The sequence below is a fragment of the Zeus faber genome (assembly GCF_960531495.2).
Source record: "Zeus faber genome assembly, chromosome: 20".
Lineage (NCBI taxonomy): Eukaryota > Metazoa > Chordata > Actinopteri > Zeiformes > Zeidae > Zeus > Zeus faber.
This window is the reverse complement of record NC_137207.1, coordinates 15,879,403-15,893,360: the sequence shown is the minus strand read 5'-3', so window position 1 is coordinate 15,893,360 and position 13,958 is coordinate 15,879,403. Positions and strand designations below refer to the sequence as shown.

General features: G+C 45.6%; 1 protein-coding gene across 1 annotated transcript in view; it reads right to left on the bottom strand.

Moving 5' to 3' along the window:
* tanc2b (tetratricopeptide repeat, ankyrin repeat and coiled-coil containing 2b) overlaps positions 1-13,958 on the bottom strand; it is a gene marked incomplete at its 5' end in the record, with an annotated part of 109,220 nt that overhangs the window by 48,049 nt on the left and 47,213 nt on the right. The gene's annotated exons all lie outside the window — the stretch shown is intronic.

The following is a 13,958-nucleotide window of genomic DNA, read 5'->3' as shown; positions in this document are numbered from 1 at the left end:
CACAGGCCCCTCTGTAAGGTACAAAATGCAAGCGTGTGAGTGAGGGCCACCTTGCGTGGGCTTTTAACAATGAGCAAAAAGGAAACTGCCAGCATGCTTTACCAGAAGCGCCCAACATGTCATCATTCTGAGAACGTCTTAACTGCGTATAGGAACCCTGTCGCTCCATATTCTAGGCAGCATTTCTCCTGCCGCGCTGGATACAAGCTCTCACGTTTTCAACCAAAAATAGCTATCGCAATCGAGTTGAACGGGGGCCCGAGTTATTGAACCGCTCCCAACAAACGCGTACGGCGACGATATTTGCCGCGAGTCAACTTCCACGTTATTTCTGAGCGACGTGGTTCAACGGAGCGCGAGCCGATCTCAACGGCGCTAAACCTCGTCGTTACGTACGAGATGCATCTCTGGACGGGGTGAGGCGTCAACAGCCTCATATTAGACGTGGAGTATTCATAGGAAACATGTTCTCGGCGGCGTGTGGTATGTCAACAGACATATACTAATGATGCGTTTGTCCTCGCTGGCTCCAGCCAGAAGAGCGAGCAGAGGAAGTGACAGAGCCAGCACAGATGCCACGGTGAGAATGTCTTCATCTGAGTCAACGCTCGGAGGGCAAGGGAGCGAGGAGTACAGCACTTTATTCTGCCGCGCGCCATGAGCACGACGGGGACACGCATGATACACTGCAGACGTTATTACTTTGAACCCTTTTCCAAATGAAAAGCAAACCGCGCTTCGGTTGAGGTGTAACCTTGACGTTATTTAGTTGAGGAGTGAGTCATCCAAAAAACGAGACCCGTCCACGGCAGAGAAATTATTTCATTTTCCAATGCAAATGCAAATAGTTTTTGTGTACAATTATTTTGGGAACGGGAGGGTATCAGGGGGTATCCTGTTGCCGGTTGAGTAATGTGCATAATTCCATGAGAGTGTCATACATTTCAAGAAAATAATCTTGGCAGGAGAAAAATAAATTTGCATTGAAAAGCAATTGAGACAAACACCTGCTCTCTGGGTATACCCCAGGGGGTAGGGATGTGCTGGGATTAGGGGCACCAAAGTTGCCAAAGGTTAATACTTTTCGGGTTTTGTTTCTTTGTCCCCTTGTTTTTCCTTCTCCCTCACTTCACCCTTGACAAATTGGTGAACCTGGAACGGCGTCTTATGGAGATACACACCCCCCCAGCCCCAACCCACGCCAACATGGCAGCGGCTCCAGGAGACAAAATCCCAGGGACTTCTCTCCTGTGGCTCTGTTGTCACCGTGTGCCAGGCTGATGCTGGGTGTCAGCGTGATGGATGGCAGCAGGCAAATCCACTCCTCTAATGAGCTTATGAATAAATATATCTAGACTGTGTGCGTATGCGTGCATGCGGAAATGGTATGGACGTGAAATAGATATTTGTTACATGCATTGGAGGTGCCGTGTGTGTTAATATGAATATGCACACTGCAGTGAACAGTATGCATGTATCTATGGATGCATACATAGATGTATGTATACATACATACATACATACATATATATATATATACACACATACATAGATGTGTGCATACACACATACATAGATGTATGCATACGCACATACATAGATGTATGCATACGCACATACATAGATGTATGCATACACACATACATGGATGTATGCATACACACATACATAGATGTATGCAATTGTTTTTAAGCTCAATAAACACAGATAATATTTGACCAGAATCTCTCCCATTTGTCTGGGACATTGAAATCTTCCAGGACACGTTCACCAGCACCAATTATTTCTAACGGAAACCCTGGTGTGCATCTATGTATGTATGTATGTATGTATGTATGTATGTATGTATGTATGTATGTATGTATGTATGTATGTATGGTAAAGCTGTCAGTATAATTACATAATCGCCCGATCAAAATTATTTCAGCTGATGTCAGGGGAACTTTAAACCAATGTTAGGAATGATGCAATATATAAAATATGAATCAGGTGGATTTCTATGAGTTGAGGCAAAGCGTACCTGACTTTTTATGTTCCAATGTTCAATGTCAAAAGAAAGCTCTTCTGCATGCTCAATGCATGTATTATTACACTATTATGAACTTTTACTATGATAGTGGCATAACATGTACAAAAAATACATTTGAATTGTTAATCACATTATTTTGACAATTTGAATGACAAACGTCAAATAAAATGTCACGATCATGACAGCCCTAATGTATGCATGCAGTTATGTAGGGCTGTTGCCTGAAGGTCAACGTGTGGAATCATCAGTAGGAAACCCGTCAGAGATTCAAATCGAGCAGTCGTTTTTTTTCTTTATGTTTTTTTTTTTAAATCAGTCGGTGTGCATTGAAATGACGGGAAAAAACAGATAGAAGCTTACAAAGTGCTACAGGGATAACATTTCAATGGGGAATTATAAATAAGGGGAATCATAAATATATTTTTATGTGTGAATCGAACGCGGCTCTCCGTGCGCCCGGGTCGCCCTGCCCCGTTCCTCCAAATAAAACAACTAAAACTGTGTGGGAACGGAGCACGACTCAGAGCCTCGTAAAGATTAGTTTCGGCGCAAAACGCATGGAGAGGGGGGCAAACAGGGAAAGAGTCACGGAGGAAGTATCCCACTACGCGCGGTTTCGTTCCATACGCACTTGTTTCATTCCATAGGCAGACGTAAAATAAAATAAACTACATCTAAGCCCCGTCGCTGGCGTGCGCATCGCTTGCGTGCGCATCGCTTGCGTGCGCATCGCTTGCAGTTCATGCAGGCGTACGTGTGAGATTAGGGAGGAAGGTAGTAGCAGGAGAAAAAAATCTGAGGGAGAGAGGACGAGAAGGAAAAAGGACAATGAATGAACTACGGAGCAGAATAAAAGAAGTGCAAGCCGGCGCATGTGCCCGTGCAAGCAGAGCCATCGGTGAAACCATCAAAAAAGGCATTTTGAGCTTGTAGGTACTCTGATTCAAATTCATGAGGCAATGAGCATCAGCTCCCCCAGACACAACAAGAGCTACTTCAGCAAACAAACGGTGAAGTCATGATTTGTCGTTTTAACGCAAAAATGTGAATGATAGATGGGGTGAAATCAAACATTTCTATAGAGATAAATTATTGTCTGCACCGCTGTCTCAGTTACATACAACCCCAGGCGCCCACAGACAAAGACACAAGCTCGCTCATACAGTATGACACACACGCACAACACACAAACATTAGGGCTGAGGGCATACAAAACAAGAGGGGGCGCGATATCGAGAGAAAGAGAGAGAGAGAGAGAGAGAGAGAGAGAGAGAGAGAGAGAGAGATAGAATACTGAGCACGCGGCCCTGATCACTATGGCAACAGTGGAGCCGAGGAAAAAAAATATGGCAAACCACCTTCCTGAGGTTGCAGTGGTGGTTTGGAGAACATGGGGAGGAGGAGAACCGGTCCTGAAAAGCTGAAAGTAGCTGCTGTATATACGTTTGTACGCGTACAAAAGAACAGACTTTGCATTTTTGCGTGGTATCCAGGATGATCTCGGTTCTGCACCGGTAAGCACCGGTGACCAACCTCAACCGGTGTCTCTCAGGGGCGCTCCTCACTAAGAAAATAAAGTTCAACACTCATGCGTGTTGATTGTGGGGCACCGCGAAACATTAAAGAAGGTGGAAAACATTCAGAAAGATTTAAAGTGGTAATCCGTGAGATCATTTTGTAAAAAATATTATATTATATACTGTATATATACAGTACATATTATGCTCCTTTTCAACAAGTTAAGATGTGATCTCTGAGGTCCCCAAAACATGTTGGGGTTTTTTTTGCTGAAAATACCGCTCTGATTATGAGAGATTTTAGCCATTCTAACATGTCTCAAAACCAGTGTTCCAAAATTAGCTGTTGTTTGTGGGTGGAGCCACCCTCCTGAGGCCCCTAGTTCTGTGAGCCAATCGGGGTTTGAGCGCAAGTTCCGGGGTTGTGTGAGCCAATGGCGTTTCAGCTTGACTCCGGATTCCGTAAACTTTCACCAATTTCTCATTATCCGTATAATGAATCTGTTTCTGAACACATTTGAGGCGAGAAATAAGCAATTCAGTTGCTCAATCTTCACTCATATTAGATCCACAGCACAGACAACCTACCGTGGACACACGCACACCCAGAAAGAAACCCAGGGCAAATACTTACATTTCCATTGCTTGCAGTTTTGTCACGGACGGTTGGTATTAAATCCTCTTTCTTTTAAAGGATTTGTGCTGGTCTGTAGGCCAATAACAGAGCACTTCCCATGCTTAGGTCTTAGCTTCGACGCTAGCGGGTCTAGCCCTGCTCCAGCCGTGAGTGGAGTTACTCAGGTGGAGGGCGGCTCGATTTCTAATGTGTCTCAATGCTACGTACTGTAGTACTGAGACACAAATCTGAACAGGTTGCTGAATAACATGTTGTCTGAAACAGACAGCTCACAAAAAAACTGACCGGGTTGTCTTATTTCACAGTTTGTGTGTCACGCCGAGTTCAGACGACGTGATTCTGGGGCCGATTTTCCACTCGGCCACAGGTTTTTGGAGATGGCTGAACGAAGTCCCAGATCGGAGGCAAATCATTGTGCGCTGCTGTCAACAACTAAAACTAAATTATGAAATTTGGACCTAGCGACGAGCAAACTGGTGGACTGTTTTATTTATTGTTGACTTATTTATGATCTGTTCATTTATTTTGTATATTTTTCCCATGGGCCGGGTTTTTGTTGAAAAACTCAAGATACTCCAGAAACCTCCCGCTATCCACTTCGGAAAGAGTGAAAATCTGCAGCCTTTCACACGGAAGCCACAGGCCCGTTCCTACTGAGTGAACTCCACAGCTGCAGGTGGCGTCTCGTGATTGAGGTTTGTGCCCTGGTGCTGTCAAACACAACAACGCGGTACGGGGGCCAGGTGTTGCAGTGTGAAACGGAAAGCCGCGTACTGCGCCTCCTATAGTCCATTGGCTCTCGCAAGGTCTCTCTTCTTTCTCCTGTGATGGTACGTGTGAGCGCACGTGTGCGTTCGTGAGTTGCCGCCCTGGGAGGATTAGTCCGACCAAGGTAACGCGCATGCAGATTTTGAGGAGGCCAGTGGGAGGAGCTTATCGTCTCGCAACTCTCATTAGCGACTGCTCTCTCGCTGCCTCGAAAAGGAGCGTGTGCCACACCTCGGATTAACCCTCTTTGGGGGTGAGGGGAGGCTGAATAAGACCAAGTTGGGTTTATGGAGAGTGATGTGAAAGATTTACTACAAAAAAAAGGAAAGTCGATCTGAGGAACCTAACAGGTAGTTTCGTGGGAGAAAATGGAAGAGTTATATCTATATATCACTGATAGATGACTTTCTTCTATTTTCTCCACACAAGGCCTTTTATGAGCTGTTTGCACGTGCACGCACAAGCTGTTGAGATTATGCAGTTTAAAAAGTGATAGCTTTTAAATCTCTTTTTTTTTTTAAATAGAAGTAGAGATGGCATGATGCCACTTTCTCTCTTATGATACAGAAAGTGGAAATCTTGAGTATCTACCTATACTGATACCGATCCAATATTAACTCTTAATTATTTCCTTTTCCGCCTTCACTTCCTTAGCCCTTCTGCCAGTGTTTCATCTTGTTTGTCTTCTTACAGTTTCCAGTGCTGGCGTCACCCTTTGGATTAACTCGCTTTACAAATATTGTTCTCTGTTGTATTGACTTTTTCCACCTGAGAGTGAAGTATTGCCACAAAGCCTTCAATGTGGCGACTCCCACACACATGCAATGTTGCATGGCTCGCCTGTTGTCGTCACGTTAATGTAAAGGCCACCGCTGTCGGCTGTTGTTACCATGTGGCCTACTTTGCTTCTCTCTACATTATGTTGCCAAAGCCCGACTCTTTTTATCGATATGCCATAAAGCATTTTTTGCTGGTATCGCCCCAATCGCGCGTGGGGGGTGGGGGGTGCGGCATTTTTAAATGGAAGGCATCGTCAAACAGAAGCCGTCGCGTGCAGAGTACCAATGCTGGAGATGAAGGGTGATCAAAGCCAGAGCAGCTATTAGTGTCAAAATCCATGCTGTGTTTTAAAAATCATTCCGCACATTTTTACAGAGAGGAGGGGAATATGGAGTTCTATTTCAATCACTTTTCTATTAGCTGTTACGCTCTTTTGCAGATCTATTTTTAAATTGCTGCCAGTCACCGTCCGTCAATTTGATAGTTTTCAGCACTGACTTGTAGTTGCTATTTCTTTATTGTTTGTAAACCACTTTGAAGCACTGGGGAGGGCGCAGAGTCTGTCTTTCATTACATTTTAAATTGAGCGGCCCGGGCTAGGACTATACGAGGAGCGGTGGGTTTATTAGGTTTTTTTTTTTGTTTTGGTTTTTTTTTAATATTATTATTAAAACCTTTTTATTTTAACAAGCTCCAGGTCTCTTTGCAGCGGCTCTGCTCCAACTTCTGCCATGTACTCAGTGTCTACGAGGACTACAGCTGCTGCAGCTGTCCACACGAGTGAATAAAACCTTTGTTCCCGAAAGACTTCATGACTCAGCGGTACAGGCAGAAGTGTCCCAGCGTTGTGATACGGTGACCTTTCTTCCCTAATGGCCTTGCTCCTGTAGGTGAGCATGGGTTGGCGTGAAGGTGTACCTTTGAGCTATTTCACATCCGCGTCTGTCAAACAACAGTGGGAGGGGAAGCTGAAGCAGCCACACTACGGCTCAACGCAGCGCTGGATGGAAGAGTTGGGAGTCACCGGCGTAATTGCCGGAGACTCCGTTGGGCCCTGCGTCCTAAGAATAGCTAGGCCGTCTCCCCTTCCTGGTGGCACTCCCTCCCCTTAACCCCTTGCGTTAATGTGTGTGTGCCTCACAGCTCAGAGTGTCTTCACAGCTTTCATTCAAAATCAAGACGGGTGAGAAGTTTTCTAGGCTTTCAATTAATAGATCTAAAAATAACTCAAACTATCAAGGTTGATATCTAGCACTGCAGCTGGGTATTTTTAGCACGCAATAACATCTGATACCATCCCCGAAGTCTTGGATTTAATTTGATGAAAGCAGGAATCTATTGTCTGGTTACGTAATCCCGTACACACAGGCTGAAGCCGTAGCGACATGGAGCTTGTGATTCAATCAAGGGCCTGGAGCTGGAGTAGAATCCCCCAAACTAATAAACAAATAACTGAAGCGCAAGCAAACAAGTGGTGTTTGAGGGGGGAGGCCTGGGACTTGGTGCGGTCACCGAAGTTGATGTCATTCCACACTGATGTGCAATGGTCTGTAAGAATTTTGATGTACACACACACACACTCTCTAAACCACGTAAGCGCTTAGCCCCCGCACGCAAGCACCTATGGCTACCCGGCCAGAAACAAAAGAGAACGCCCACAAAGACACATACAAACACACACACATACGTACACACACACACACACACACACACACACACACCTAAATAGTCCTAAAGAGGTGTGTTTACCTCACAGAGAACTGTTTGCTCAGCTCTCCATCAGTATTCACAGAAATTACTGAGGTGGTGTGTGCAACGCATGGTAATCCCACTGCTCTGTTTTGTAAGCAAATCATTATCAGGGCTATTAATAGCACACTGCGGGTTTCTCGTTCCCACTCCAACAGCTTCTTCCAGAAAGTCTCACGTCGCTTGAGATCCAGATAAAAAAAAAAATTATAAAAAAAAAATGAAACTTCTGCGTTTTTTTTTCCAGGTACGTATACAAGGCATCCAATCACATTAGAATGCAACACCTTCCCTCTCAGGGGGGTTGAGAGGAGGGTACGTGGTGCGGCCAAACACCTTGCTTGACAATAAATGGAGGTGGTGTATGTGTGTGTGGTTTATCTGCTCCATGTAATTTTTAAATTCTTCAATGGCTCCGGCACTGGCATGGCATGAAATATGTTCCTGTTCTAACCTTTTGCACTCAAGGAGAAAATGGGGGGGTTCTCCTCTTACACGAGAGTGGTGTCGCCAATGCTTGATTTATAGGCTGGGTGTCATGGCACAGCAAACAGACTGTGCCCACTCTCCGACGCAGGCAGTAGGATGTTCTTTGTAATCTACATTGCAACGCGCCCGCAGCTCCATCAGGAGCCCAAAGGTTGCACAGTATTGTCACTTACACAGAGCGTTAAGCCCACGTTCCAATGCCATTGCTACCAAATACAATGTGAGGTAAATTTATAGTAGCAATCAAATTTAGGGTGGGGGCAGGGGAGAAGGATTTTACACTGTGTGTGACTATTTCAGTTGCTTGGTTTGCATTCATTTTCAGGAAATCATCTCTTAATTTGTCTGCGCAGGGTCAAGGGATATGCTAGGTAGGGGGGGAAAGAGAAATTGCATGAATTTGGCCCCATATACTGCCAAAGGTATCGATTTTATTCAGACAGTTTTCACATATGGAGGACCGCAATTCCGCAATAAATCTATTTGTGAGGTCAGGCTATAAAACTGACAAAAAAAGAAAACCATTTTCCGCATATCTACATTTTAGCACAGCAGTTCAGTTTGGCCTTTACATTCAGCTCTATACTAATGCCTGCCTCAAGTGACACCCGAAGGGGAATTTCATGCTTTCAATATCCTTTACTTCAAAAAGACGCTTTAATTACATTTGATTATTCCAATTTCTGACATCCTGTTAGCATAGTATCTTGCATAAATGCCAACAAAGGTAAGGCATCTTAAATCCAGACGTCATGTTTAAGGTTAGATCATCTCCATCATGTCCATGAAGCAAAACGTAAAGGTCCAAAATAAATGACCTCACAATCACCAAACTCTTTCGTCCAGGAAGTTCCAAATCGGCCCATTGAAAGGCCATCAAACCTGGAGCCAGCACAATACGCGACGGCAGCACCGAGTACATTCCAAAATGGAGCTTGTTAGGGTGTGAAGCGTCATCACCTCATGCATCATGAGCGACGGCTGTGAAGCTATGCTCATCAAAGCGCTCGCCAGGCAAAACTGACTGGTGTGAAAACTGGCTGCGGGCACCTCATCAAAACACATTCACCTGAGACCCACAAATGGCAGCTGCCGCTGAGGTGCTCGTGTTGTTTGCTGGTAGACACACACCAGCCCCCCCCCCCCCGAGACGAGACAGGGAGGCAAGCGGTCTGCAGCACTGGAGCTACATGCAGGAAGCGGATCTTCACACTCGATAGGGTCATTCCGAAACACTACAACAAGCTGCGGGTAACAGGAACAGATTTATGTGTGTGTGTGTGTGTGTGTGTGTGTGTGTGTGTGTGTGTGTCTGTGTTATTCAACCCAGTTCAAGTTGTGCTACTCTCCACCAACTTCAACTGGGTTTGTACAGCCATATGGTGGTGTTTTGCACTGGAAAGAGCGTAATACACACAATAACAAGGGGAACTCGGAAACATTAGCTGCCCACAGATTGTGCACACAGACAGACAGACAGACAGACAGACAGACAGACAGACAGACAGACAGACAGACACACTAAACAGACAATTTAATCCTCACCCACGCTGACACATGAAACAGACCAGCTCACCATGAAAAAAAGAACACATTATCACTCTGTGGTTGAATCACTGGTCCTCAAGCCTACATTGTCATCAGTACGGAGCCCTTTTGACAAATGCATCATTTCACAGAGAGAAATTACTTTCTCCCTTGCCATCCTCCCCCCAATTAGCCCCTGTCTGTGCCAAACGTCACTCGCAACCAACGCAGCCGCTATCGGCAGCGGCAACCGAGACAACCGAGAGCAGACGAGCCGCTGCCCAGCCCCGGGCCGGGCAGAGGTGAAACGGGGGAGCCGACAGTTGGCGCATACAAATGAGCGTGAACACAGCAAAAAATAAAACAAAGCAAAACAAAATGAAACACACGACAGCAAAACACTGAAGGAAAATGCAAAAAAATAAAAACGAGAGCAAACAAGCGGGGAGGGTGTGTCGGGGCTCACCATTCTCAAACCATCTCCTGCATTCTTGTCGGCTATAGTACGGCACCAGTTCCCCTCCTTCCGCGTCCAGCGACGAGAGCAGACCTTCCTCCCTGAGCGATGACCAACTCATCAAAAAAAAACAACAAGAACAAAAAAAACAAAACAAAAAAAAAAAACTAAAAAAAACCCCACTCTACAAAGACCTGCACCAGAGCAGGGGTGGGGTAAGAGAAGATGAATCGAAGCTCTCTCAATTCTCCCCCCCTCTCTCTCCCTTTCTCTCTCTTTCTCTCTCTCTCTCCCTCTCTCTCTCCCTCTCTCTCGTCTATCTGCTCCCTCGAAGAAAATCTCTACAGGTCTGAGTGCCGACGACGCCTGCTCAGCTCAGTCGCAGTAAGTGAAACGGAGCCAGGCGGATATGGCGCTGGCGGAGGCAGAGGAGGGTGGAGGAAGAGGCGGAGGAGCGAAAAAGAAAGAGAGAGGGAGAGAGAGAGAGAGAGAGATGGATAGAGCGGGGGAGGAGAGGGAAGAAGGCAGCACGCAGGTGTCCGCTGGAGCACCGAGCAAGGGCCACAGAGGTGACACGCTCTCCATGGGGCAGTGTGCGCCAAAGAGTGACGGAGCCGCCCGGAACTGGACAGATGGATGGGATGGATGACAGAATGAAAATACTAAATAAAGCGGCGCGGCAGTGACCTCCCCATTTGTTCTCCGTGACTGCGTTAGCGCTTAGCGTGTTATGTATAGATGTGGGAGGCGCGTGCTCTCCCTCTCTTTCGCTCTCTACGGAAACGGGAGCTCAGGTCCGTAACAGATGAATGGTGCAGTGCTGCTGTTGTCATGGCAACCGCAGGGCAGAAGGGGTGGGGGTTGGGGGGGGATGGAGGGAAAAAACTGAAAGGGGGGGAAAAGAAAAAAAAAAAAAAAAAAAAAAGGAGTGGGGCCGCTATTAAAGGGACACCGTTTAAGTTTGGTGAAGCGGCGGGGGCACATCTGAGCCCGGGCGAGGGAAAACAAACGAAAAAAAAAGAAAAAAAAGGAACGGGACGATCTGAAAAATAAAAAAAAATAAAACGGGAATGAATAACACGTTTATAAACAAACAAACAAATAAATAAATAAGTACTCCTTCGCCTTCCTCCCAGGCTCGGCCATGACTGTCTGTCCTTGTTTTACCCTTGAAACAGTAGTTGTACGGCTGCAGCCGCCATCGATCGCCCCGAGACGCTTACATCAGGGAGGCTCTGCTGTCGTGACACGTAAGCCCTAACGCTGCGTCCCCACCGAGGTGACACCTCTCGGCAGCGCCGGCCAAGAACGCTGAGAGCGGCCGTAAAAACGGGGGAGATGTATTTGCAAAAAGTCGAAAGATGAAAACTCTGCCCTCCCATCATAAAACTTGTTCCCATGCATGTGAAGGACGGCGTTGTCCCTCAATCCCTCTGAAAGTTGTGGGTTTGTGACGCTGAGGGGTGAGCCGCTCTTTAACTCAGCATGTATGGTATGACGACAAAACAATGCCCTGTAATGTACACACAAAAAATTATATTAAGCAGCCGATGTAATCATCATTGGGAAAATAAAGGTTGCGCGCACGCGTGTGTGTGTGCGCGCGTGTGTGTCAAGGAAGCCAATTGAGCAACACTGGGTACCACCATTACAAAACCATGTTCCTCTTAAGTACAGTTATTGTAGGTAGTTAACTCTTGTAACGAGTCAAATGAGGCCACATCTGTATTTTGAAAATTGTTCCATAAAAAAAAAAAAAAAAAATCCATTAAGAAATGACTTTGTCAAGTGCCTGATTGACGAAGCCATTCTGCCTGTCAAACGAACGTTAAAACAAAACAAAAAAAAAGAAAGTCAACGCTTTTTCGACGGTTGTTTATCCTTTTCCTCCGACGGTGGGAACATTTTAAAGAACTCGTCGTGCGAAACCCATTAAGAGCTTGACGCCTGACGGTGTTTGATTTAATATTCCAAAGCAATCTGTATCACTGGTCATATTGATATTCTGCTGGTAGTCTGAGTTCATTCGTGTCACAGCGGCCATTTCTCAAATCCTCTCCATCCTTTTCCGTTAAGGGAGAAGTGACTAGAATAATTTTTCCCCCCGCCGGTGGGGGAACACACATCAGACAAGGTGGTTTAATCCTGAAACTTTATTTTTGTTTTGGTTTTTTTTCTGATTGGACAGATTCCTCCAGACCCTCATCTGCTCGGCTTCTCCGTAACCCCCCCTCAACCCGCGCCTTTTTAATGAGCAGCCGACATCATTAGTGATCCTCTCCGTCAGATGTAGGAAGGTGCAAAGTTATAATTGAAGATTTCTTTTTTTTTTTTTAATTATATCTTCCCCCCCCCCCATAAAAAAAACCACAATCGCTTCTATTAAAAGTTCATAAAAGTTTCAAGAGTATGAAACAAGCTAATATAGACCTTGTTGAAATGCATAGCCAATTACAGATGTCAGGGCAGGTTCCGAAAGACACATTTGTGATCATGCAGTGATTAAATATTATTATTATTTGCATCTGATATATAAAAAAGCCCACCTTTAGTTCATTCTACGTCTTACGTACATTCATTCTCAGCGGCACGCTCACAGTTTTTTGGAACCCACACCCTTCTGACAAATGCCTTTCGATAACCAATATGGCCTCCGGATGTACAGTACATATCCTGTCGCTAAGTTATGTTTTTAATTCTACCTATTCTAATTATTTGATAATTTAACGTGAAAATGGCCCAGTAGAGACTCACAGTTTTGACCCCGGCAGCTAGAGCTCCGCCAGCATTTTGGTTGCGAAACCTTTTTATATCTAGATGCGACGCTTAATTTGCAAATTACGCAGTCGATTGAATTTTCTGACCTCAATATGACAAATTACAAACTGTAATTCGGTACATCCCCCCCCCCCCCCACCCCCTCAATGCCCAGCACTATGAGAACAGACAAGTTAGTGTGCTTTCACATTTCCATTGAGTGGAACAAATGATTGTGTCAGTCCACCGCGATCGGGAAGGCCAAGACAGGAAATGGTGACGATAATTGAACAACGATTTTCTCCAGGTGCGGGTTTGACTAAGTGGGCGTGGAGGGGAGAGGAGATTGAGATGCCCCAAATGTCAGCTTTCACTTCAAATATTCACAGGGGGTGCCGAGATGTCAGGCAAAAAAAAACAAAAAAAAAACCCCACAAAAAACTAAAACGCACGGCCGGGTAAAGGAGGGATGGAGAGCGGTGGAGAGTGAGACATTCTAAATGTCAGTGTTCATTTCAAAACCTCAGCCCAGACATAATGTTTTGGCAACTGGGGTTTGTGAAGATACACCTAAAACCTCCGGATTTCTCCGAAAAGCAGGAGACTTTTCCGGCGAGCCGGACCGCCGCATGCCGGCGGCGTTCCTCCGACGCAATCTTACGTGTGGCGACCGCGTTTAGCGCAGGATTGATTTTTAAATGAGGAGTTTGCTTTTCTTTCTTGAAGCCCCACTATCGGAGCATTAGCATCAACTGTAAACAAAAGAAAGGCAACACATTTAAGATCTACTCGCACAGCTGTGATAATTGCAGACGGAGTGGGATTAAAACGGGGCTTTTATAATTCAATCAGGCCCGTTTCTCAGGTTCTAAGGCCAGACGTGATGTTCTATCTTCGCACGGTGATCTGTGGAGAAGGCCATAATTGTATTGATTGCAAACCATTAATTAGGGAGAGGCAATGTAATCCGGGGGAAAAGATGTCGAGATAATGCAGTTAAATGTTTCGGAGAAGTATTGCTGATCAATCACCCGGGGTACAATGTCTCGGTGGCAAGGCAGACACCTGAGAAGTGTGTTTGTCGGGGAACAAATAGGCCATTATCGATCAGGGCTCATAACCTTCAGCTATAGAAATAGCGCCCAGAAAACGAGCAATTATATCCTCGCGCCGTCTCGGCTTTTCGAAAATACCACCGTTTTAAAAATAGACGCTAAAGACATATGGAGCACAAGGGGAGGTCCGCGG